The sequence below is a fragment of the Enhydra lutris genome, unplaced genomic scaffold (assembly GCF_002288905.1).
Source record: "Enhydra lutris kenyoni isolate GAN:26980312 unplaced genomic scaffold, ASM228890v2 scaffoldscaffold9, whole genome shotgun sequence".
Taxonomy (NCBI): domain Eukaryota; kingdom Metazoa; phylum Chordata; class Mammalia; order Carnivora; family Mustelidae; genus Enhydra; species Enhydra lutris.
The window spans coordinates 56,035,894-56,060,336 of NW_019154093.1; the positions used below are offsets into that span (position 1 = coordinate 56,035,894).

Here is a 24,443-nt window from a genome sequence, read left to right on the forward strand (position 1 = left end):
ACTGGGTAATGAGGAAGCATTTCAGGGATGTGTAAGCTTGAAGTCAGGATGGGATGGTACAGAAGGATGGAGATGCTCAGAAAGCGCTTGCATAACAAAGCCCCTGACAGGAGGTTTGTGCCCTTAGTATTTGCCTCATTAGAGCGTTTAAATCCACGGGGGGGGGGGGGGGGGTGGTGCTTAGGAGCGGGAGCTACCTCAGATACTATCTGGTAGCTTGCAAGGTGCTTGCAATTTTAGCACATTGCTGAAGCCAGCCTCTCCCTTTCCCCAGGAACTCTCCACTAATTTTTCCTCCTGCTATCTAGGAGGAAAGCTCCACCCTAGATTTTTGTGAGGAACTATGGAAGTTAAGGCTGGTGGTGTTAGAGTCAGAGGATTTAAGGTTGACTTCCACAACATACTGGATTGGAAAAAAGTGTGGTAGTTTGCCCAGCGAGCGGGGACGGGGGTGGGGGGGGGAACACCAGAATAACAGTTGAAAGCTTAAGAGAACAACCTCTAGACAAATTGTCTTTTCATTTTGACTTGGAACTAGAAATGGGGTTAAAGGAGGTGCCTGCTTTGTTAAGGTTTGCTTGTAAGCACCAGTCAACTAGTGAAAGACGATTAGGAATATCAGCCTTTTCCTGACTGCCAGGACAGAGCAGTAGGTTCATTTTCAGTACTCTTGGAATAACTAACATTGAGAAGGCATCCCAGGAGACTTTATATAACCTAGTAATGTTGTCTGCACATTTTTCACTGGGAAGGAGATTTTCCATCGGAATAGCTGTCAGCTTTCAAGAACATAGTTTGCTTTTTCATCCTGAAATTGGGTAGGAGACTGTGGAGAAGAAAATCATGCTTCAGCTCAATCAATAGGGAGAGCCCCTCCCCCCATACTCTTAATAACAGGTGGTTTTGATGAGGACGGTCAACTCCTTTATGCACAGTTCACAATTGTAGGCGGAGCGTTCAATTTCAGCGTCTCTGAACCTGTTGCTGAGAGACGAGGGAGCCCAGCTCTCAGTGTCCGGGAACATGGGGTTTCCTGCTGAAGAGGAGACGGAGGTGTCCGGGGAGATTGGTTTTAACCATTCTCCCTCAATGCCTTACCACCCCACCCCCGCCCCGACTCATTTTTGTGTTCTTCTGGGGTCCTTCTGTTCTCCTGAGGAGCGGGAAATGAGGAGGAGGGATGATCTCCATCCTGACCCCAGTCCTGCAGGGGAGTTGCCAGAAGGGCTATTTTTAGTGGTAGCTGCTCCCCTCTAACACCCAGGGGAGGAGCTGCGGCAGTGGAGCTGCCGCCCAGCGCAGAGAAGGCTAGGTTTTCCGCGTCCTGTTAGGGATGGGGGAGGTATTAGGCGCAGCCCGTTCCCCAGGCAGAGGCAGCCAGGTGGCCGCCTCAGAGGCCCGGGCGGCCCCGCCGGGAAGCGCGGGAGGGTTCGTTTTCCACATCCAGGGGAAAGCCTCCGGCGGCCAGCGGCAGCCTCGCCGGCCAGTCCGGGCGCGGGGTGATCTCCGCAGAGGAGGAAGTTCCCGGGCACCGCGGCCTGCGTCACAGCGGGGCTGGGACCGCGGGGCGGGCGGGCGGCGGCAGCGGCGACCCCGGGGCCGGGCGCTGGGCGGCGCTGGCTGCCGCTGGCCCGGCTGCGCGCGGGGCGGCGCTGGAGGCGGCTCTGTCCGCGGCCGGGGAGGCGGAGGGGAGGAGGGCTGCGGGGCTGGGGCGGTAGCTGCGTCCCGGCTCGGAGCCCGCGAAGAGGACGAGGAGGAAGGCGCCGCGGTAGCCGCGGCCGCAGTGCTCCGGGAGCCACACGCCATGAGCAGCGGCCCCACCGACGACCCCGCTGTCGCTGGCCGCCGCTGAGCCGGACAGGGAGACAGCTCGCCGCTCCCCAGCACCCTCCCCGCCGGCACCCTCGCGCCCAGAGGTAAGGGCGGGGACCGCCGAGGGATGGAGAGGGGTGGCCCGCCGAGGACCACCGGGCTGGGTCCGCTAGGTGCGCGGGAGCCACTGCTCGCCCCGCCTCGCTCGCGCCCTGCCTGCTCCCGCTCTCGGGCGGGCGGAAGGTGGTCGCCTGCCCAGTGTTTGGTCCTTGCAGCCACGCGCTATTGGGGCTTTGGGACCCGCCAGCCCCTACCCCACCCATCCCAAGCCAGCCCCAGCGTCGGGGCCGGGGACCCCAGCCTGGCGCGGAGCACCGCGCGGCAGCCGCAGGTTCTGCGGACTTGGTGGGGGGTGGGAGGGATTGGGGGGTGGAGGACGAGGAGAAAAGGTGGCCACCGCCGGGGCGCTCGTCCTTCTTCCCTACCTGATAACCCGGTGAGACCCCACGGCCTGTCCCTCCTGGTCTGCTCTCCCTTTGTACCCCCGAGTCCCTGAAGTTAGCACTTTCGGGGGGAGAGGAATTTGATGGTCTCCGACGGGAACCGGAGCGCCGTGCCTGCCCCTTTGCAGGACCGGAGGGGAGAGAGGGTTTAGCCGGGTCGGGAGAGCCCCAGAAGCCAGGTGTCTAGGCCGGCGGTTGAGACCAGGACTGCCACCTTCAACCCAAACCCAGAGTCGCCGGTCTTTCCCTTTCCAGCTGGTTCCAAGCAGCGAGATGCCTAGGGATGGAGTTAGCAACTCCGGAACCTTGGGATGTGCTCCTGTAGACGCTAATTCTATTCTTTTCTCCCCAGCCAGTTCTTCCCTCCCCCACCCCACGCCTGCCGGTGTACATCAGATTACAGTTCCTTCAAAAGCTCGCACGGTACCTAGCTCTGAATAACCACAGACACCTAGCCCACATCCCAGGACGGGTATTTCAGAGTGTGAAGATCAAACTTCACTTGGTTTCAAATTCTTTTTAAACATTTGAAACTCAGCAAACCCGTTAGGTAAACACTTGCAAGTCCCCATCCTCCTTAAAGTAAAAAATAAGAACCAGTCATATTTGTGGGAGTGCTGGCGTTGGGCAAAGGGAGGGTTGAGTGGCCCTATTTATTGTAGCTTTATGGGGGAGGAATAGATAAAAAAAATGGCAGTCTTATTTTATTCACATACTTCTTATAATGTAAGAAATGGAGGTTCGACCCACGGGCACATTTACGGACAGGTATGGAGTGCTTTCCTAAGGCATCTGTGAGGCTTCTTCATGGACTAGTCAATAAGATGCCATCTAGATGGGAAAGGAGGCAAAGTGATGGTAACCCCCTTGCTTGGGCCAACACTGCAAAATCGCTAGAACCAAGGAACTTTATACGTGTGTACGTTTTTAAATTTTTTAACGATTTGTGTAAACCCAAAATGTAGATTTAACTTCCCCAAATTTGCTCAGATTCATAAACCGTGTGTTGGGCATGTGGATATAGATAACCCATTAGGTGTATACAGCTCTAATCTATGATATTTGTATTTCTTCTGAATTGCTTAATTAGGAAAGACCAGGGGTGTAACCCTGACTTACTTTACGTTGGAGTGATTAATTTAAATACACTGTTGAGATCAGTTTGTTTGTTTGCTTTTGAGGGGCAGTTGGGGACCAGCTTTGCAAGGATGGCTACTTTTCATGGTTCACATAATGGATTGTCCACAGATGGTTCCTACCACTTCAACAGTGCTATCAGAGACAGCAAGCATGTTTAACAATTTTCTTAGTAATAAAATTATCAAAGTCTTTGTTAATGGTACTAATCTTTTATTTCTCGGATTGACTAAGCACTTTGTTTAATGGAATGCTTTTAGAAGAAAATGCTTTTAGTGGAAAAAAATATGAGGGAGTATAAAAGAATGAATAATTTTCCATTTATGTAAATTTTAACTTTTAAAAACAATACAAGGTTAGCAATTTTTTAAATGCCTAAGGTGTCTAATTTTTACCAAATTGCTGTTACGATTTTCCAATAGTCTGTTGTATTTTTAAGTTATAGTCACCAGGAACATTGTAATAGAGCCCAAGTGTAAAACAAATGGGGTGGAAAGTTATACAAATTTTGCCAAGCATTGTGTTAATGATTTAATATGGTGGGTACATTGTTATTATATAGCCGAGCACTGTAGGTACCTAACCTACATTACACTTAGATTCATAAAACAAATTCTTTTTTTTTTTTTTAAGATTTTATTTATTTATTTGACAGCGAGATCACAACTAGGCAGAGAGTGAGAGGGAAACAGGCTCCCCGCTGAGCAGAATATGCGAGGCTCCATCCCAGGACCCTGAGGTCATGACCTGAGCCAAAGGCAGAGGCTTTAACCCACTGAGCCACCCAGGCGCCCCCATAAAACAAATCCTTAAAGTAGATGGTGCCATCAACTTTTTACAGAAGAAAGAGGGTCAGAGTTTGTGACTTGCCCAAGACAAGATAGCTAGCTTAATGCCTGAATGAGGCCAAGCCTCTTTAGCCTTATTGATGTATTTTTTTTTGTTATCCAAAGCTGCCTATCTTTTTTTCTACAAAAATGTATTGTTAGCTTGCTGTAATGACTCTGTGAAGAAGCTGAGATTAAAGAAGTAGAATCACCTGTCCAAGGTTTTCCATGGAACTAGTATATAGCAGAATTCACATCTGGAATCAGGGCCATCGATTTCCTAAACCCCTCTTCTTGCCACTGATTTCCATTAAATGACAGATTAAGAACTTAACCTAATGGACATTTCACTTTTTTTCATCAGCTGTTCTCATCCACATGACAGTGACGGTCTCATAGGCTCCATTACACTCGCAAGGTTTTATACTCAGTCCCTGGAGTGCTGGCTGTATCTCCAGCCCGAGATCACTGATGAAAGCATATTTGCAACCAATGAGGGTGACATGACTATAAAGGTATCTTTTTTTTTTTTTAAGATTTTATTTATTTATCTGACAGACAGAGATCACAAGTAGGCAGAGAGACAGGCAGAGAGAGAGGAGGAAGCGGCTCCCTGCTGAGCAGAGAACCCGATGCGGGGCTCGATCCCAGGACCCTGGGACCATGACCTGAGCCGAAGGCAGTGGCTTAACCCACTGAGCCACCCAGGCGCCCCTAAAGGTATCTTTGAATGGACTTCATTTCTCTTAAAATATAAATCAGGCTATGTTGGCATGGGGGAAAGAGCATGGTCTCAAGATGGGAAAAGCTGGTATTAGATTTTGGCTTTACTGTCCAGTAGGAGTGTAAACTAATTCCTGCCGTGGAACTTTCCTGAGCCCATTTCCTGACATAAAATGGAGTTAATAAAACCTACTTAGTTGGAGTGTTATCCGGACTAAATGTAACAATCCATATAAAGGACAGCTCCTGTCACCTACTAGGTGTTCTGTAAATGGTAGGGATTAGCACCCCTGTATCCCAGTACTGAAGAAAATTGCTGCTGGATTTTGTTCCATCTATATTTTACATGCATATAGTGATTAGTCATTGCTATCAGTGATTCATTCTTCATATGGCTAGACAAAGGTCTAATCTAGTCTCTAGCATCTTTAACTTTTGAATCACATCCTTTTTTGTAGTCCTGACTTACAAACATTTACTCACCTTACATAGTTTTTCATTTGCTCCACTCTGCATTTTTTTTTAGAACTTTATTAGCCATACTTCAGTGAGTTGGAATTTGTAATTTTTGGCAAACACACTTTCCTGTTTTCTGTGTCTTCTGATTTCTCAGCCTTGCTTATCACCCAAGGCACCATGACAATCCCACTATCTTCCCACCACATACCTCACCCCTGACCAGATCACCACTAGCAGAAAAATTCCCTTGCCCTCAAAGAGTGTACAGACTCTTTGAGGGCAAGGGAATTTTTCTGAGCTGAAATCAAGAGTCTGTTGCTTAACTGACTGAGCAACTCAGACATCCCTGGAAGATCATACTTCTTAAAGGCTTGGCCATTTGGGACCAGATAAGATAGCTATGTTTCATTAATAAATGGCTCCTGTGGTGGTATAGAAAACTCATTAATTTTGCAAGTACTGAGCCCATCAACAGTATTTGAGTAGTTTGGTATTTCCAGTGGTCCAGATGGATTTCTTTAATTAGGAGTAGGATTTACCCGAGGGAAAGGAATACCTGCCTTGAGAGAAGGTTGAGGTAATGAGCAAGGAGGATTTCAAACCCCTTTGGTTGGTAATAGGACTAACCATGGCACAGTGCAGAGACTGCAACCAGAAGTGACCTTCATGAGAGAATCAGCACAGGGAGAAGACGCAGACCATTTCCCACAAATATGAGAGGTGGGAAAAATGGAAGTGGTAACAGAAATGAAGCACAACTACAATAGTATATGACTGAGGCCTGCTAGATAGATGGTATTCCTGGAGTGTAGAAATAGGAAAGACACTGTGAGGCAAGATAGGCAGGAGAGGAGAGGAACTAGGGTGGCCTCAAACGCCCAGTACCTTAATATATTCTCCTTTGCTGCCTGGGCTGGCCCAGAAAGACAAGAGGATAATCTCAGAGGTTTGCTTACAGTAGATAGTTTGGCAGGAACATATTGAAAGTTTCCTAATTATCAGGAATAGAGAATGACTGAACTCTTCAATAGAAAATCTGGGCTATCTGCTTAGAAGTGTAACACACTGACAAGTTCTGGGAGTGAATTTAGGATCACTTTATGGTGTTAGATGGGTATTCCTCTAAAATATGGTTCTTTAGGGGCTCCTGGGTGGCTCAGTTGATTAGGCATCTGCCTTTGGCTCAGCTCATGATCCAAGGGTCCTGCATCAGGTTCTCTGCTCAATGGGGAGTCTGCTTCTCCCTCTCCCTCTGCTCTCGTGCTCCTACTCATGCGCTTTCTCTCTCTTTCTCTCTCAAGTGAATAAAAATAAAAAATCTTTTAAAAAATCAAATAAATAGAATAAAATAAAATATGGATCTGTAGTCTGTGGTGTATCAAATTGTGAATGGCAGCTGGTAGAGAAATGGTAATGTGGATTCAGAAAATCAATAGGATTTCGAAAAGGGGCAACCGGCAAAATTCAGAAATCATTTTTAAGAAAGATGCCTTAAAGCTTAGGGAAGTATCTGAAGATGTTTCAGATGACTGAAGTATTTTGAGTCAAAGGAATCCAGAAATATATGTTGTTTGAAGAACTCTTCTAAGAACTGGGAAGAACCAGAGCTATTCTGTTGGAGAAGGGCCGGAAGGTAGAGCAAAGAGGAGCTATTTTGGCTAAGCCATAAAACTGCCTGAATGCTTGAAACACTAGGGAGAACATAATGGAGCTCATAGAAAAGTGTTTCCAATCTTTTTTTTTTTTTTTCATTATTACTCTCCCTCCATGAGTTTTTTTTTTTTTTTTTAGATAAATTGTAATATTGCAGATATGCTGTATATCTGTTCATGAACTGTGGCCTTTTGGCAGGCTACAAACAATTATTTAAGATTTTTTTTTTTTACCCTGCCTTTCAAAACTGATTTTTGACAGCGACTAGATTGCCCCCCAGTTGAGAACATATGCTGTGGCATGGTTCTATATTATGCCCGAAAATCACAAAAGGGCCAGAACTATAGACATAAAGAAAAGTCAGTATATGTATTTGTATGACTGTGTATTGTAACTTAATTCACAAATTCTCTGGAATTAGATTGTTCTTTTCTTTTTTTGCCTTTATAAAGAGAAGCATACTCTATCGGCTCTTAAGCTGAAATATACTTGTAAAAAAAATAAGGCTTCTTGTTGTCCCAGTTCTCCCTTGGCAAAATTATTAAATTTATAAAGTTATCTTCCAAAGCCCCCTCTACCTGCACTCTTTTCTTTCCTGGATAGGAAGCCCTCCCCAGACTTTAAATGCTCAATACCCTTTATTTACTTATGTTATGCTGGGAAGGCTCTGCTATTCACTATTCATTCTTGTATCCGGTCATTTATACATGAGCATAAATTAGTTTGTCTTTAATAGAGCATTTGTATTTTAAGCCATTTATTTATACTTATGAAATACTACGTTCCCTTCCAAAGAGATTTCAGTTCGTAACAAGTAGATATTTGCAGGGGAGTGGGGCTGTGATGTCATTCTTTGCTTTTTCATGTTCTGTTCCTTACTCCAGTTCCCTAGGGAGCATAAGGCTGGGCTTCTGGTGTCCAGTCTCAGGAGCTGCAAGCATTAGAAGAGCTTGGCTTTTTTGTATATTGACTTCTTTCAGCATTTGGAGCCCATCAGCCCTGGCACGGTCCCTTCCCTGCAAAGAGCTCATCCTCGTCTCCTCCAGCTTTTGTTTTAACTATATTGTTCTTTTTCCTTTCCTTCACTGTCAAACCTCCAGTAATTGTTTTTCAGCATCTTTCCTTTATCATTTTTGGAGCTGCACTGAAACCTCCCTGAGGGCAGAGACTGTATCTGTCTTGTTCAGTTCTGTACCCACAGCACTTACACGGAGTCTGGACATAGCTGCTCAAGACAGTTGTGGGATAAATATTTACTGATAGATGTTACAGTAACATTTCTAAGCTACCAGTTTGGAGTGTATCCTTCTCCCTTTCTGTTATTTTAAATTCTGATTATGAAATTTGATAGTGTAACTAGAAGTTATCCTTCTTAATAGGGTCATGAAATATGTACAGGGAAATATTTCTATATGTGATTGGAAATTAGGGGCTAGCATTACATAAAATATATCTGAGGCAAAAGTCACTAAATAAGCTAAATGAATGAAAACTCAGGAGTCCTGTGATTTCATTCTGTGTACTTGAAGAACTTATCAAACCAACAAAAATTATTAAGTACTCTTTCTCAAATATTGTTGAGGTTTATGAAAATTAGGAAAAGGTTCAGGGGGTGCCTGGGTGGCTCAGTCAGTTAAGCATCTGTCTGCCTTCAGCTCAGGTCATGATCTCAGGCTCCCTGCTTGGTAAGGAAACTTCTTCTCCTCCCTCTGCCCTATTCCTTGCTCATGCTCTCTCTCTCTCTCTGAAATAAATAAATAGTTTTTTTTTTTTTTTAAAGGTTCAACTATCTTTTTTTTTTTTTTAATGGGAAATATAACCAATAAATCCAACTTCCGGAAAAGTATTATAGAAGATTCTTAAGCTAATAACACCTTGATTTTTCTAAATAACTATGAAAATAGCTTCATTAGAAAAACACTCCAAGGCTAATTTGTATTATCTCCCTTGACATTAGCTCTAGGATAATGTTCTTATCAGCAAAGTTGGGAAATACTCTCCAGCACACACAACTTTCTAGTTTGTTTGAATATGTTCATTTCTGTATCACTAGTATTTAGAATAGTGCCTCATATGTAGCAAAGGATCAATAAATATTTGTTGAATGAGTAAATGAATGAAATCCAAGATGGAGAAAGACTAACCAGCATGAGGGCAAAAGCAAATTCATTCCTAAGGAAATGGTGCCAGATGACTAGTAGACTGAATAGACTGTTAGAAAAACTTCCTAGACAAATCATTTATTTATGAGCATACGTTAAAGTTCTATTCCAGTCTGACATATAAGAGAAAAGTTTTCTGGTAAGACAGTTTGAAAATTCATTCTTACTAGGAACATCTTATAAAAGTAATGGATGGTTAGACATCATTATGAGACTAGATAAAGAATGTGGGTTGAAGGTTATTAGACTGTGGAGTAACAGTTGGCAGTTAACTGAGTGGCTTGGTAGCTGGTTTCCAAGGACAAGCCTAATCCCCATTCCACATTATACAGGAGGCTAGCCTGTGCAGTAAGGATGAAAAAATTAAGACATAAAGATGAGAAAGGGTGAAGTAAAAGTGTCTCTCCTTATAAACTTTGTGATTAGAAATTAGGATATCATATACTAAGGAATCTACAAAGCAGCAATTAATAATAAGTGCCTCACTAATCTCTAACTGACCTGCAGGTATTTAAAATTTACCCAAAAAAACTTAGAAGTAAATATGTTGACAGTCATTATTTCAGTCAATCCTTGTACATAAACGTGTAGAAGATTTTACTTGTCCCAAGAGTGTATCCTAAAAATGTAATCACATTAATAACATTTTGTCTAGTAGCTTTTTTCCCCCCACATGACAGCTTTCCCCATAATGTGATTACAATAAACAGAGGAGCCTACTATTGACCTAATTAAGGAATTAGGGAGCAAATCAATTAAAACTAATGATCTCCAGCCTTCTCTTTTACTTATGAATGCCATGTTCTGGATTATAGGAGAGGGAGGAAACCTTTGATGCTACCTAGAGACTGTCTAGTGTATATCAGATATATTCTGAGTATAAAAAAATCTCCTGTCTGTATTGCTCCAAATTTGGAACATAATCTTAAGACAACATTGTAAAATGTTGTCAGAGAAAAATATAGATGTCCAATGATAAGATAAGGCCATATTGTTGGTTGTTGCATTAACTACTAACCACTTAAATACTAACCACTTAAATAAACCACTTAAACTACTAACCACTTAAATAAGTCTATTTTAAAAAGTCAGAATTCTAATTTCTCTAGAGGTCAGGAATCTCTAATTATTCTGCTTGTTGACTTTCATATATTTACAATTTCAATTCCAAAAAACAGTATAAAAACAAAAAAGCTGGGGCAACTGGGTGGCTCAGTCAGTTAAGCATCTGCCTTTGGCTCAGGTCATCCTGGGATGGAGCCCCACATGGGGCTCCCTGCTCAGCGGGGAGCCTGCTTCTCCCTCTCCTTCTGTCGTTCCCCCTGCTTGTGCTCTCTTGTTTTCTCTCTCTCTCTCAAATAAATAAAATTTATTTAAAAAAGCACAAAACCTAATTGCTTCTTTTGAAAGAACACATTGGGTTGGGTAAAGACAAAAATAACTTTTGCTACCTGGGTAGGATATATAAGTAAATAATTTTACAGCCTCACATTGATAAAAGTCCATCTCAAAGGTTATTTTGAGTTATTTATTCTATTAAGTTATTTATTTTATTAGTTATTTATTCTATTAAGATACTTTAAGAAGTAATTTTATCTCAGTATGTGTTATTTTTCGGATAAATCACATAAGCTAAGCTAAGCCATAGTGGATGACAGTATTTAAAATTAAATTAAATAGTATTTAAAATAAAATTAAATAAAAACTTTACTTTTTAAGATAAAATTAATTTTATAGAGCATGTTATAAAATGATTATGACCTTCTTTGAGTGTTATGAAGAACAGATAATGTTTGTATTTATGATATGTAAATTTAAACTATTCCTTGATAGTATTTTGTCAAAGATTATTCATTCATTATCTAATTTTAATATTAGTCCCAAGCTTTAAAATTAATTATCTTGAATTACAATTTACACTGCCATTTAAAAATAGTATGAGGGTGTCTGGGTGGCTCAGTCAGTTAAGCATCCAACTCTTGATTTCAGCTCAGGTCATGATCTTGGGGTTGTGAGATCAAGCCCCAAATGGGGCTCCATTCTCAGCCCAGAGTCTGCATGAGATTCTCTCTCTCTCTCTCCCCCTTTGCCCATCCCCCCATGTGTGTACAGGCTCTCTCTCTTTAAATAAAGAGATAGGAGCGCCTGGGTGGCTCAGTGGGTTAAAGCCTCTGCCTTCGGCTCAGGTCATGATCCCAGGGTCCTGGCATCAAGCCCCACATCGGGCTCTCAGCTCAGCAGGGAGCCTGCTTCCCTTCCTCTCTCTCTGCCTGCCTCTCTGCCTACTTGTGATCTTTGTCTGTCAAATGAATAGATAAAATCTTTAAAAATAAATAAATAAATAAAGAGATAAAATCTTTGAGAATAGTATGATTCCTATTCATATTAAAAATCTGTCAAATAAATATGACATTCCACAGTTTCACTTTACTGCAGCATTGCCTAAATTTATAACCACCATTAAAAAAACATACTAGCTGTAATTCAATTTTGTTGAACATATCTACAAACACTTAAATTTTTAGTGTAAATAATGATCTGACCTATGATATAAATACAAGGAATTTAGTAACTTCCAATTAAATATGCATCTTATCAGAGAACAGATCAGTCATGCATAAGCTAAAATGCATTTTAACTGCTTTACTGAGATATAATTTCCATACTATAACACTTAGCTTAAAGGATACAATTCAGTGTCTGTTAGTATAATTACAGAATTCCTCACCATAATCTAATTTACATTTTTGTCACCCCAAAAAGAAACCTGTACCCATTAGCTGTCCCTCCCCACCATGCCCCCCCACTCTCCCTCCTCCCAAGCTCTAGGCAGCCATCAATCTGTTTTCTGTATCTATAGATTTGCCTATTCCAGACATTTCATGTGAATGGTATCCTACAGTACATGGTCTTTTGTGACTGGCTTCTTCACTTGGCATCCATTTGAGGTTTATCCATGTTGTGGTATGTATCAGTACTCCATGCCTTTTTATTGCCAAATAATATTTTATTGTATGGATGTACCATATTTTCTTTATCCATTTATCAGTTGATGAATGTTTAGGTAATGGTCTCATGAATGTTTGAATACAAGTTTTTGGGTGACATATGTTTTCATTTCTCTGTTGGATAGATTTATGTAGAAATGGAATTGCTGGGTCATGTATAACTTTGTGTCTCAAATTTTGAGGTGAGTTTGATGTAAATGAGGTATAATTTTTGCATCATGTCCCAAACTAGAATAAAATCAGGGCTGAGATATTAAATTCACTAATTTTCATTAAAAAAAAAAATAGTTTAACTTGTCCAAGTATTCATCTTTAGGAATATCCATTGAACTTTGAATTTTAGTATACTTCAACCACAGTTTGCAAAGTACTATTAAAGCACCGCTAGATCTCTTTAAATTTTGGATTAAAAATTCTGGTTAAGAAATACAGAAAAGGAGGCACCTATGTGGCTCAGCTGGTTGAGCATCCAACTCTTGATTCCACCTCAGATCACAGTCTCGTGGTCCTGGGATCAAGCCCCACATTGGGCTCTGTGCTCAGAAGAGAGTCTGCTTGGGATTCTCTCTACCCGTCCCCCTGCTCATGTTCTCCATCTTTCTCAAAAATAAATAAAATCTTAGGAAAGAAAAAAGAAATATAGAAAGCACGACTGAGGGCTAACTCTATAGCTATTTTTATATTTTTGGATCCCTGATCCTTAGGAACTGAACACCACCGGTTAATGCCAAACTTCTGTGCATTTTCCCCCTTTTTGTTGTATGGTGGAGGAGGGATATTTTTCATACCCCTTACTCTAGAAATAAGTGTGTATTAGCTTCTGCCTAGAAAATGTGAACTCCATTCATTTGAAAGTCTACTGTCTTGTTAGTTTCCCTCTGGAAAGGGGTAAAGTCACCTATAAAATTAAAATTTTTCTTATTGGTTAAAATTTCTTTCAGGTACTGCTCTTTTGCCTGGGATGGTGATAGAGAGGCTGTCTTGATAAATTGGATCTGTTTCAGTCTATTTCACACTATTCTTCTAATTCACTGTCAGACCAAGAGCTGGCAGAAATTTACCTTAACCCTTTCTCCCCACACCCTTGTAAAATCACCTAGACAGATTTCCCTTTTCCCTTCTTTTCAAAGTGAATCTGTTTGTTTAAGGAAGTATTCTCCTAACACACAAGAGACAAACTCCTGCAACCACTTAACCTTCATTCTTAGAGGTGTCCTAAGCAAGTGGGAAGGAAGCTAAAGGTCTAGAAGGGGCTCAAGGGACTCACTCACCATAAAAACAGAATACTATAAATAACCGCTTCCAAACACAGGCGAATGAACAGAAAACCTCTGAAAAAAATTCCTATGTACAATTTTCACGGTTAGACAGATGCAAATATCTACACATTCCGACCACAAGCAAAACACAGAAAACTTAAGACTTCTATGAATGTTGTCAAAGGATAATTTTCAAAAAGTTGAATGTGACTCTTAATATAGAATGAACATGTTAAGGATTTATTCAAGCTCTTAATAAAGAATCCATCTGGTTCAAAGAGCATTCAAGAAACTATCTGAAAAAAGAATCTTAGAATAACATTGCTAGGTGATATAGAAAAACTAGGTAATGTCCTTCAGGGCCATGAAAAATAAACAATATTTGGGATTTTCTTTTATACTGGGAAAAAAATGTACAAGTCTGGAATTTAATCAGCAATATTTAGCAAGTCCAAGAAAGTTATATTTCTCTAAATCTTTGGGTGAGCCTGTCAAACAGGTCTTTAGTATTACATCAAAATGGCGTACTGCCTTCCCTTTGTCTCGTTTCCAAGTTTTGGGTAATTTTTTCTTAATAATGCATACTTTTGCTCACCCTAAATTTTCTTTTTAAGGGCTTTGACTGTTTCTTAGTAAAGTAACAGACATTTAGCCATGGAATATGTCAAATACAAAACACTGGCCATGGAAATCCTTAAAACATGGGACAGAAACTTTGGGTTCTACACTTGACTCCTTGGGAGTCCTTTATGTCTCTCAGATGTCAGTGTACCTCTTTAACCTCGTTCTGGGAAGGAGTTCTATTTGAACTTCAACCCCATGTTCAACCACTTCGTAGGGCCTAGACTGCTCTCCAAGCTCTCAACTTGGATGGCAAGTCATCTAAGCCCAGTAGAATGAGAATCCATTCAGATGGCCAGTAGACTTGGGCATTCAAGTGCTCAAATTGCCATAAACCAGCAAAAACTCCAAGGCTCAGGAAGAGAAACACAAAGCATGTCAATAGTATGCATGTCATGAAGTCTCTTAATCCAGAGGCTACTTCCAGCTCTGCCTCTTCTGAGCTGAGTGAGTCTCCATTGAACCTTCAAGAATCATTACACTAGGCATTGGCAAACTGTGACCCACGTAGTTTGGGTCTGCAACCTGTTTTTTATCTGGCCCACTTGCTGAAATTGGTTTTTACGTTTGTGAAGGGTTGTTTAAATTTTTTTTAAAAGAATATGCAACATAGACTATATGTGACCTGTAAATCCTAAATATTTACTATCTCTCCCTTTTTAGAACAAGATACTTATACCTGCACTTAAAAAAAAAAAAATACAACTTTGTTGTTAGTATGTATCAAAGTTCTATAACCAACTTCCTGTAAAAGAAAAGCTTTCTTGTTGGCTATAATTTAAAGATTTGCTCTTGATAGGGACATTTTGTGGGAAAACAGAATGGTTAGAAAAGCATTAGATTTGACATCAAAAGAAAATAATATTTGTTAAAGGGCACTAAACTTGGTTGACAGTTGGTCAACTGTGTGGGTGGTAACTTCCCAGAACAAGTCTTAATGTCATTAAAGTTCATGAGAATCAGTTACTTGAGGTTGTATTGAGAGCACATTTCTTTCTGGAAAGAGGTTGCAACTTATATCATAGAAACAGATTAGGAACAGTTTTTCTTTTACAAGGCAATGTATTGTGTATTTTAAAAGCATACACTGGGATGCAGTAAAAGAAAAGTAGGCTTTAGGAACCTTTGATGCCACACTAACTCTTACAGTTTAATTTGGGACTACATAAATAAATAGGAAGATGAAAAATTTGGAAGGGAGTCAGAAGACCATCACAAAGAGGATTAAAGCATTGAAAAACTGAATCTATGTGGAAAAAATGAAAGGAATTGGATGTTCCAGCTAAGATGAGGATGACAAGGAGAAATCTAACAATTACTTCCATGGGTATAAAGGGGACTCCAACTGAACATGAAGAGCAATTATACATCTCTTCTCAAAAGAGGTAAAAATTTAGGGCACGTGGGTGGCACAGTCAGTTAAGCATCTGACTCTTGGTTTCAGCTTGAGTTATGATCTCAGGGTTGTAAGATTGAGCCCTACATTGAGCTCCGTGATGAGCATGGAGTCTACTGGAGATTCTCTCTCCCATTCCCTCTGCACATCCCACTCATGCTCTCTCTTTCTAAAACAAATAAATCTTAAAATGAAAAAAGAGGTAAAAAAAAATTAACTTGCAGCATGAAGATGACATCAAGACATCATCCTTTACACAAATTTTCATAGAGCCTGGGTCTTTAAGACACTTTAAAAATAGAGTAGAATTGGGGCTCTCTGCCATGGGTCGAATATGGTCTTGCCTGAAGGCTTAGTCAGATAACCCCTTGAGTTCATGTATTTTTCATTTAAGACCATACTGGATACAAGTCATCAGGTCTGCTATCCTTTGAGGAGATTAAAACCAGCATTGTCCCTGAGGACTTACTCTGTGCTGGAGAGGGTAAGGTAAACAAATATATGAGTGGCAAAGGTAAGGGGTAGCACTACCACAGGGGACAAGGAAATATTTGCAAGTATTTTAAATATCTGGAAAGAGAACCAATGAAAAATATGGCTTAGAAGGCAAAGACCTGAACTCAGGGAGAGAGCCATCCCTATCAGAAGAAAGAGCAATCCAGGCAGAGGGAATAGTGAATCTAAAGGTGTATCCTTGGCATGATGAAGAACAGTAAGAGGGTCAGGGTGAGGGAAGGCACTGAGGGGGGAGAATAGCAGTAATTAAGAGAGGATATTGTAAAAAGAAAAAAAGAGAGAGAGAGAGAGGATATTGTAGGCTCAGGGAGTGTCTTGCCCACTTCTTCTTCTTCTTTTTTTTTTTTTTAAATAAGAGTTTAATTTTAGGTAATCTCAACACTCAATGTGAGGCTCAAACTCACAACCCAGAGATCAAAAGTCAAATGCTCTACTGATTGAGGCAGCCAGGTGCCCCCCTACCCTTTTTAAAAGATTTTATTTTTGTCCACTTCCAGTCTGAGTGAACTGAGGAGCTGTTAGAGGATTGCGAACAATGAGGGGGAAAATCTAACTTAACTTTTCAAAAGATTATTCTGGCTGCAGTGTAGAGAAGCCCTTAGCCAATTTTTTTTGGCCTTGGGCCCTTCACTCTTACAAAATTATTGAAGACCCCAAAAGAGCTTTGTGTGTCTTATATCTGTAGATATTTTACTATATTAGGAATTTAAAACTAAGTATTTATTTTAAAATGACAATAATGAAGCCACCACAAGTTAACACAGATAATGTATTTTAATGAAAATAACTGTATCTTCTTCCAAAAAAGAGATAATAACATTGTTTACATTTTTATAGTTTCATCAGGGTCTGTTCAGCCTCTTCACTGTCAGATGTCATGTAGCTTCTAGAAAACTCCACTGTATACTCAGGAGAAAATGAGAATTAAAAGGCAAATAATGTGTAGTATTCACCTTACTGGTCCCCTGAGAAGGCACCCTTTGAGAAAAAGAGGCAGAGAATGGACCAGACTATAAGAGGCAAGTGGAAGCAGGGACTAGTTAGGAAGCTGTTGCAATAAACCATGAGATATCCACTGGTGGCTTGGGTTGTAGCAGTCAATGTGGTAAGAAATAGTCCTATTCTGGAGATAATGTAAAGGTTGACCCCAGTAGGCTTTGTGGACAGAATGGACCTGGTTGTGAGAGAATAAAGTCAAAATTCCAGGTTTTGAACCAGAAGAACTGAAATGTGGAAGATTGTGGGAAGAGCAGATTTGGGGGTTAAAGGAAGAGTTCTGATTTGGACTTAATAATTTTGAAGTATCTATTAAACATCCAATTATAAATATCAAGTCTGCAGCTGGATATTTAAAGCTGGGATTTAGAAGGATTTTTAAAAATTGCCTTTAGATCCCTCAGTACTTTTTATTTTATTTATTTATTTATTTATTTATTTATTTTTATTAACATATAATTTATTATTTGCCCCAGGGGTACAGGCCTGTGAATCGTCAGGCTTACACACTTAACAGCACTCACCATAGCACATACCCTTCACAATGTCTATAACACAACCACCCTCTCCATACCCCACTCCCACGGCAACCCTCAGTTTGTTTTGTGAGATTAAGAGTCTCTTCTGGTTTGTCTCCCTCCTGACCCCATCTTGTTTCATTTTTTCCTTCCCTACCCCCCAAACTCCCCATGTTGCCTCTCAAATTCCTCATATCAGGGAGATCTTATGATAATTGTCTTTCTCTGATTGACTTATTTTGCTAAGCATAATACCCTCTAGTTCCATCCATGTCGTTGCAAAAGGCAAGATTTCATTTCTTTTGATGGCTGCATAGTATTCCATTGTATATATACACCATCTCTTCGTTATCCATTCATCTGTTGATGGACATCTAGGTTCTTCCCATAGTTTGGCTATTGTGGACATTGCTGCTATAACCATTCAGGTGTACATGCCCCTTTGAATCCCTACATTTGTATCTTTAGGGTAAATACCCAGTAGTGCAATTGCTGGGTCATAGGGTAGCTCACTTTTCAACTTTTTGAGAAACCTCCATGCTGTTTTTCAGATTGGCTGCACCAGCTTGCATTCCCACCAACAGTGGGTTTCCCTTTCTCTGCATCCTTGCCAGCATCTGTCATTTCCTAACTACCATTCTGACTGGCGTGAGGTGGTATCTCATTGTGGTTTTGATTTGTATTTCCTTGATGCCGAGTGTTGTGGAGCACTTTTTCATGTGTCTGTTGGCCATCTGGATGTCTTCTTTGCAGAAATGTCTGATCGTGTCCTCTGCCCATTTCTTGATTGGATTATTTGTTCTTTGGGTGTTGAGTTTGATAAGGTCTTTATAGATTTTGGATACTAGCACTTTATCTGATATGTCATTTGCAAATATCTTCTCCCATTCTGTCAGTTGTATTTTGGTTTTGTTGACTGTTCCCTTTGCTGTGCAAAAGCTTTTGATCTTGATGAAGTCCCAATAGTTCATTTTTGCCCTTGCTTCCCTTGCCTTTGGTGATGTTTCTAGGAAGAAGTTGCTGTGGATGAGGTCAAAGAGATTGCTGGCTGTGTTCTCCTCAAGGATTATGATGGGTTCCTTTCTCACATTGAGGTCCTTCATCCATTTTGAGTCTATTTTTGTATGTGTGTAAGGATATGGTCGTTTCATTTTTCTGCATGTGGCTGTCCAGTTTTCCCAACATCATTTGTTGAAGACTGTCTTTTTTCCATTGGACATTTCTTTCCTGCTTTGTCAAAGATTAGTTGACCGTAGCAGTGAGGGTCCATTTCTGGGTTCTCTATTCCATTCCATTGATCTATGTGTATGTTTTTGTCCTCAGTATCTTTTAAAGAAAGAATGCATAAAAGTAACTTTTCTGAGCCTTTAAGTGTTAAAAATCTATTATTTATTCTACTCTCAGACTTGAAAGTTAGTTTGGCTGGATATTGAACTCTAAATTAACAATTACTTTCACTAAGAATTCTAAAGGTTTTCTTTTTTACCATTATCTTTTGGTATGTAGTATTGTCACTGAAAAGTCTCATGCTGGTATGGGTTTTGTTTCTTTGTGTGTATCCTCTAACTTCTCTCCCACAGAGGCTTTTGGGATTCACCTCTTTATCCCTGAGTTCTGAAACCTCATGATGGCAAGGTATTTATATCCATTCATTGCTGGACACTTTGGTCAGCCTTTTTTAATATTGAGTCTCATATCCTGCAGTTTGGGAAAATTTTGCATTGTTTCCCTGGTAGGTTCTGCATTCATTTTATCTTTTTACTCTATGAACTTTCTGTCTTTTAGCTGTCAGATCTGGAATCTATATATCTATTTGTTCTTCCCCTTTGCCTTTTTTATTTGACTTTAAGATGAATTTCCTCAGCATTATAATCTAACCCATATATTGACTTTTTTATTATCTTATTTTTAATTTCCAAGTTTTTTCTGATATGTTTGTTTTTTGGACACAATATCTTCTACTAGTACCCTGAGAATATTAGTTATTCATTTAAATGGGGTCTGTTTGTGTGTTTCTCCTGCTTTTGGTTTTTCTGTGCATTCATTCACTGTTGATTATGTGTTTATATCTGAATTTCAGGTTGGAAGCATTCCCCAAATGGCTGGTAATCTATAATAGTGTTTTCACATTTAATAATGAAGTATAGAAAGCTGTTTAGGAGTATTGTGTGAATTGTAGAATTTATCCACCGAAGAGCTTCCCAGTGGTTGTTGAGATGGTAAGCAGCCTTTTGAGGAAAGCTTCCACTTAGACAACATTGTTCCGGGATTACAACCTAGCATCTCATTGCCTTTCAAGGTCATGTCTACATCATCTTTATCCCACACAAAACCCAGTAGTGTGTGTGTGTGTGTGTGTGTGTGTGTGTGTGTGTGTGTGTGTATAATAGTGTATATTGACTGGACACATAGGGGTGAGACTCTTTTTATTGATGAGAAAATACCAAGCCTGTAGGACTTGTCTAATATAGTGTGGTCAGAGGTGGAGTTTGGTCTCGAAACTTGAACTTCCAGCCTACTGTTCTTTCTACAACTAACACTCTTCACACTTTCCATCAGAGCCTCCCACAGGATAGAAGAGATTTTCAGAAATCAGACTTTCAGAATTTCAGCTTATTTCAGAAATCTAGAGTAGAGCTAGAAGCATTCTGTTGAAGGACCAATTTTCATTTACTATCTTGTATTTTAATTTTAAAAAGTACATTTAACTACACCCTTGTTGGTTTCAATATAATACTTTCTTTTAATCCAAAATCTTTGAGTAACGTCAGTGTGCCTATAAAATCTGCCATGTGTATCCCATGGCTTCTCATCCTCCCCATCTGGCGTGCATTCACCTCCTCCACCGTGAGCACTGGCCCATGCAACTAGAGAGTTAGGATATTATTGCAAATACTCTTAGAGTCTCTGCTTTCTCCATCCCTAACAGTGACTGAAATAAGAAAGGACATTCTTTCTTTCTCTCTCACACCAGTGGGAACATAATCCTCTGGGTATATGATGTCAAGGTTCAGCCTCCTTGCCTTTACATTCCAGCATTGGTATCATGTATCCCTCACTGGTCTGATTGAAGATGATGAATACGAAGCCTTCTTCCCAACTCGCAATTGGGGAGGAGGATACTTAGAGGGTATAAGTGCCCTTGCCTTGAAGGGCACAACTCAGAGTTGATTATATTTTTTTCTCTTTCTATTTCACTGGCCAGGACTAAGTCACATGGTCACCCCTGGAGGACTGGCACATGTACTTACCTATTATCATGTAAAAAGGAGAGACTGGATGTTGGGAGACAATAAGTGATCTTCTCTCCCACCATGATATTGCTGTCTTATAGCTGAAGGCACAAAAAGCATAGGCGCACACATTGTTGACCATCCCATAGGCCCCAGAAAGGCAGCTATGTTGGTAGATGGCAGTAGTCAGAGGAACAGCCTTTCTGAAGTTGTGTGTTCTTCACAGAAGCAGGTCTACCCACCTGACGGTGTGCAGTAGGAAAGGATTTGTCCTTAGGTCAACTGCTCAGTTAACCTTATCATCACTTTATCATTATCTTTAAGATTTCCTTCTACTCAAGAGTTTCCTAAAACTCCAGGTCATACTCTGGACATGCTTGGTGCTGAGTGAGTAAGCTCCAGGAGCCAATAAGCTGTGGGGGACCTGACAGATTTGCACATCTGAGACCTCTGGATTTGCAGACACCTGGTTCAAGAATTGAGGCAGGGCGGCATTTTCATGGGGTTTGTTTCAATATACCCATGCAACAAGGACAGGTAACACTTGGAATTGGGATGGTTGATTGGAAGAAACTGGGCCATCTTGAAAAAAATTCATAAACATTTTAAGAAGGACACCACAATTTTGGGGTACTTTTTGGACCCTCTCCATAAGCAGTAAATATAGAGAAACATACAGTAAATAGGATTGTTGAGGACCCAAAATCTTCCAAAGAGAGAAGCCTAGCTCATATTTTCTTAATTAAATAATGAGGTTGATAATTGTCATATTTACTGCCAGGCACTTTTCAAACTGTGCATAATTTAAAGATGTTGACACAGGGCTAAATTTTAAACCCAGGTCTTCTGGCTGTAAAATTTGCATTGTAACCACTACATTAGGTTGAACAAAATGGTGAGTGGGGATGACTTTTTATTTTTGTAGATGAATGTGGCTGTTCATGACTAAACTTCGTGTTCTGGGAATGTCGATGTTCAGTGATGTAATATATACATGCAAGGTTAATAACAAGGGTGTTATTTATTAGTTTTATTGTGGGCATATAGTTGTTTGGGACTAAGGACTTTAGATCACCCTAGATACACAGAACAGCTGTAATCACTTCACAGAGAAGGAAATTTGCACAAACTACCTTTACATTTTATATTAAGATGCTCTGAAATTCATGCTGTGTCCTAAGTAGGAGCACATCCTTTCTTTGTAGGTTCACCTAAGGATGGTCGTGGGCTCAGTAAGCAGCGGCCCCTGGGGTTAGAAGAAGGATGCTGAATTTGATGAGAGCATGCCTCTGCAGAAATTTTCAGGGGATTTGTTCTGCCATAGAAGAGAAAAAAAAACGTTAGACCCAAACTGGAGCCACACACAAAGGAGCATGTCACGTTAGAATATTTTATATACATACCCAAAAATGGTGTAAGGGAGGCGAGGTGTGTTCTCAATGTCAAGCAGCAAACATATTTATAGAGAACCTCGGGAATGTGAGTGTGTGACTTCGAGCATCTTTACACTGACTCAGCTGTATTGAGATTTTTTTGTAATCGAAATACACCACCGTGCTTTTCAAAAGCCCCCCTGTGCCACATCCAAATACGAGCAGAATAGGTCCCTTATATGAAGAAACCACAAATCTTGAAAACAGTGGTGTTCCTTGATGTGCTTTGGCCACACTACTGTTTGGCTTAACTAACATTTTTGGTAATGGAATTGCTTGAGTCTCAAAATTAGTTTGCTTAGAATTTTTATGTTTCTGCCAGACCTCTTCCTGTTGATATATACAAACTGAATCAAAATTATTTGCATGACATCATAAGTAGTGTAAGTATAGCATCTGAAAACAGCCTAAGGCTTTGATAGATTAATTAATCTATTTGGGTGTGTTTGCTTGGAAACCTGGAGCAAAGCCTGTTGTAAAAATATATTTGTTTTTAGAATATAATCTGAAAAAGAGTTAGAAAGTTTGTAACCTCCATAACATTTTAAAATAGTCATTCCCAGGAGCCTGGGTAGCTCAGTCAGTTAAGCAGCTGCTGTTGGCTCAGGTCATGATCCCTGGGGTCCTGGGATGGAGCCCCAGCATTGGGTTCCCTGCTCAGTGGGAAGTCTGCTTCTCCCTCTTCCTCTGCCCTTCTGCCTGCTTGTGCTTGTTCTCTCTTTTGCAAATAAATAAATAAAATCTTTTTAAAAATTAAAATAAAATAGTCCTTCCCCATCTCTCAACATCTTGTACTCCAACTAAGACATTTATTTTGTGGAAGTGGGGAAGGTAGAGAAACACAATATTTTAAAAATAGACAACTATGTCCTCACTTTAAAAAAGATTTTACCTAAGCACCATCACTGTTTTTATATTAGAATCACCTCTGAACAGGATTGAAGAAATCTTCCTTGCCTTTTTTTTTTTAAGATGTTATTTATTTATTTACTTACTTAGAGACAGCGTGAGTGGGGTGAGGAGCAGGGGCAGAGGCAAAGGGAAAGAGAGAATCGCAAGTAGACTCCACACTGAGCGTGGAGCCTGAGGCAGGGCTCGATCTCAGGACTTTGAGATCATGACCTGAGCTGAAATCAAGAGTCAAATGCTTAACCGACTGAGCCATGCAGGTGCCCCTTCATTGTCTTTCTAAAACTAAGCAATTGGTATAAAAACTGAACCTGTATCTTATTCTTCATTATTAAGTGATAAACTATGTTTATTAATAATATGGACATTCAGTATGCTGAAAATGGACAGTTTTCTCACAGGAAAATGGACTCTTCATACTCTCATTTAGCTATTGGATGAAGTAGATTCTACCCTTTAAGTTCTTTACAGTTATTAAGTGTTTGACCAAGAGACTGAAGAGCTAAGAGATTTAATGCCAGAGCGTTAGGAGCCACTACCAATAGAAAAGCAAACAGAAATTTAAAAGAAAACACACACTAGTGTAATACACACACACAGAGTAGTTATTATCCCCTGAGTATAATATAAATTTAAAAGAAAGCATCTCCAATATGATAATGTAAGCTAATAGGAAATTTTAAGTAGCACCACTCCCGTTTTTAAAGAAATTCTGTAGGGAAAACACCCTTTCTTGTTAACGGTTTCCTAAATTAAATCTCAAAGGAATTCAGTCTTCAATTCTGTTGTTTCTATTATCTGTGGAGTGTTAAGTTTAGTGACTGAGAACAGCTGGCTGTAAAAACAGATTCACTCGCTGTAGTCAGGCTTCTCTGCTTACCATTGTGTACCTCTGGGCAGGACATTTAAACCTTCCACAGACGTGATCTCTTCTATAAGCGTGGGCTCACGATACCTGGAGCCTGGGGATGTTTGGGGATGAAGTAATATGTTACATGCCAAGGTCCAGACCCTGACCAGGTACACAGCCAACCATAGGTCACGTTGTGTTAGAAATGCGTTTTCCTTTATACGTGAAGAGATCTTTGCTAAGTAAGCTCAATACTCACTGTCATTCTAAAATAAAATGACTGTAAAATTAAAATGGATTGCAGTTCTAACATTGACAAGCATCGTCTGCATTTCGAGAATGTTCTAGAAGGGTAAATCATTGCTGCCCGCGTGGAGCTTCTTGTCTATGTCCGACAGTGACTGCTCAAACTAGGGCAGAGGCTCAGA

At 40.4% G+C, this 24,443-nt stretch overlaps 1 protein-coding gene across 1 annotated transcript in view; it reads left to right on the plus strand.

Annotated features, from left to right (window-relative positions):
* Positions 1-1,866: 1,866 nt before the first annotated feature.
* The window catches only part of LOC111143587 (leucine rich repeat containing 8 VRAC subunit C), a 79,007-nt gene continuing 56,430 nt past the window's right edge, over positions 1,867-24,443 (plus strand). Inside the window, exon 1 of the mRNA XM_022497413.1 lies at positions 1,867-1,916. The gene's annotated coding sequence lies outside the window, so the exon portion shown is untranslated. The remainder of the gene's footprint in view (positions 1,917-24,443) is intronic.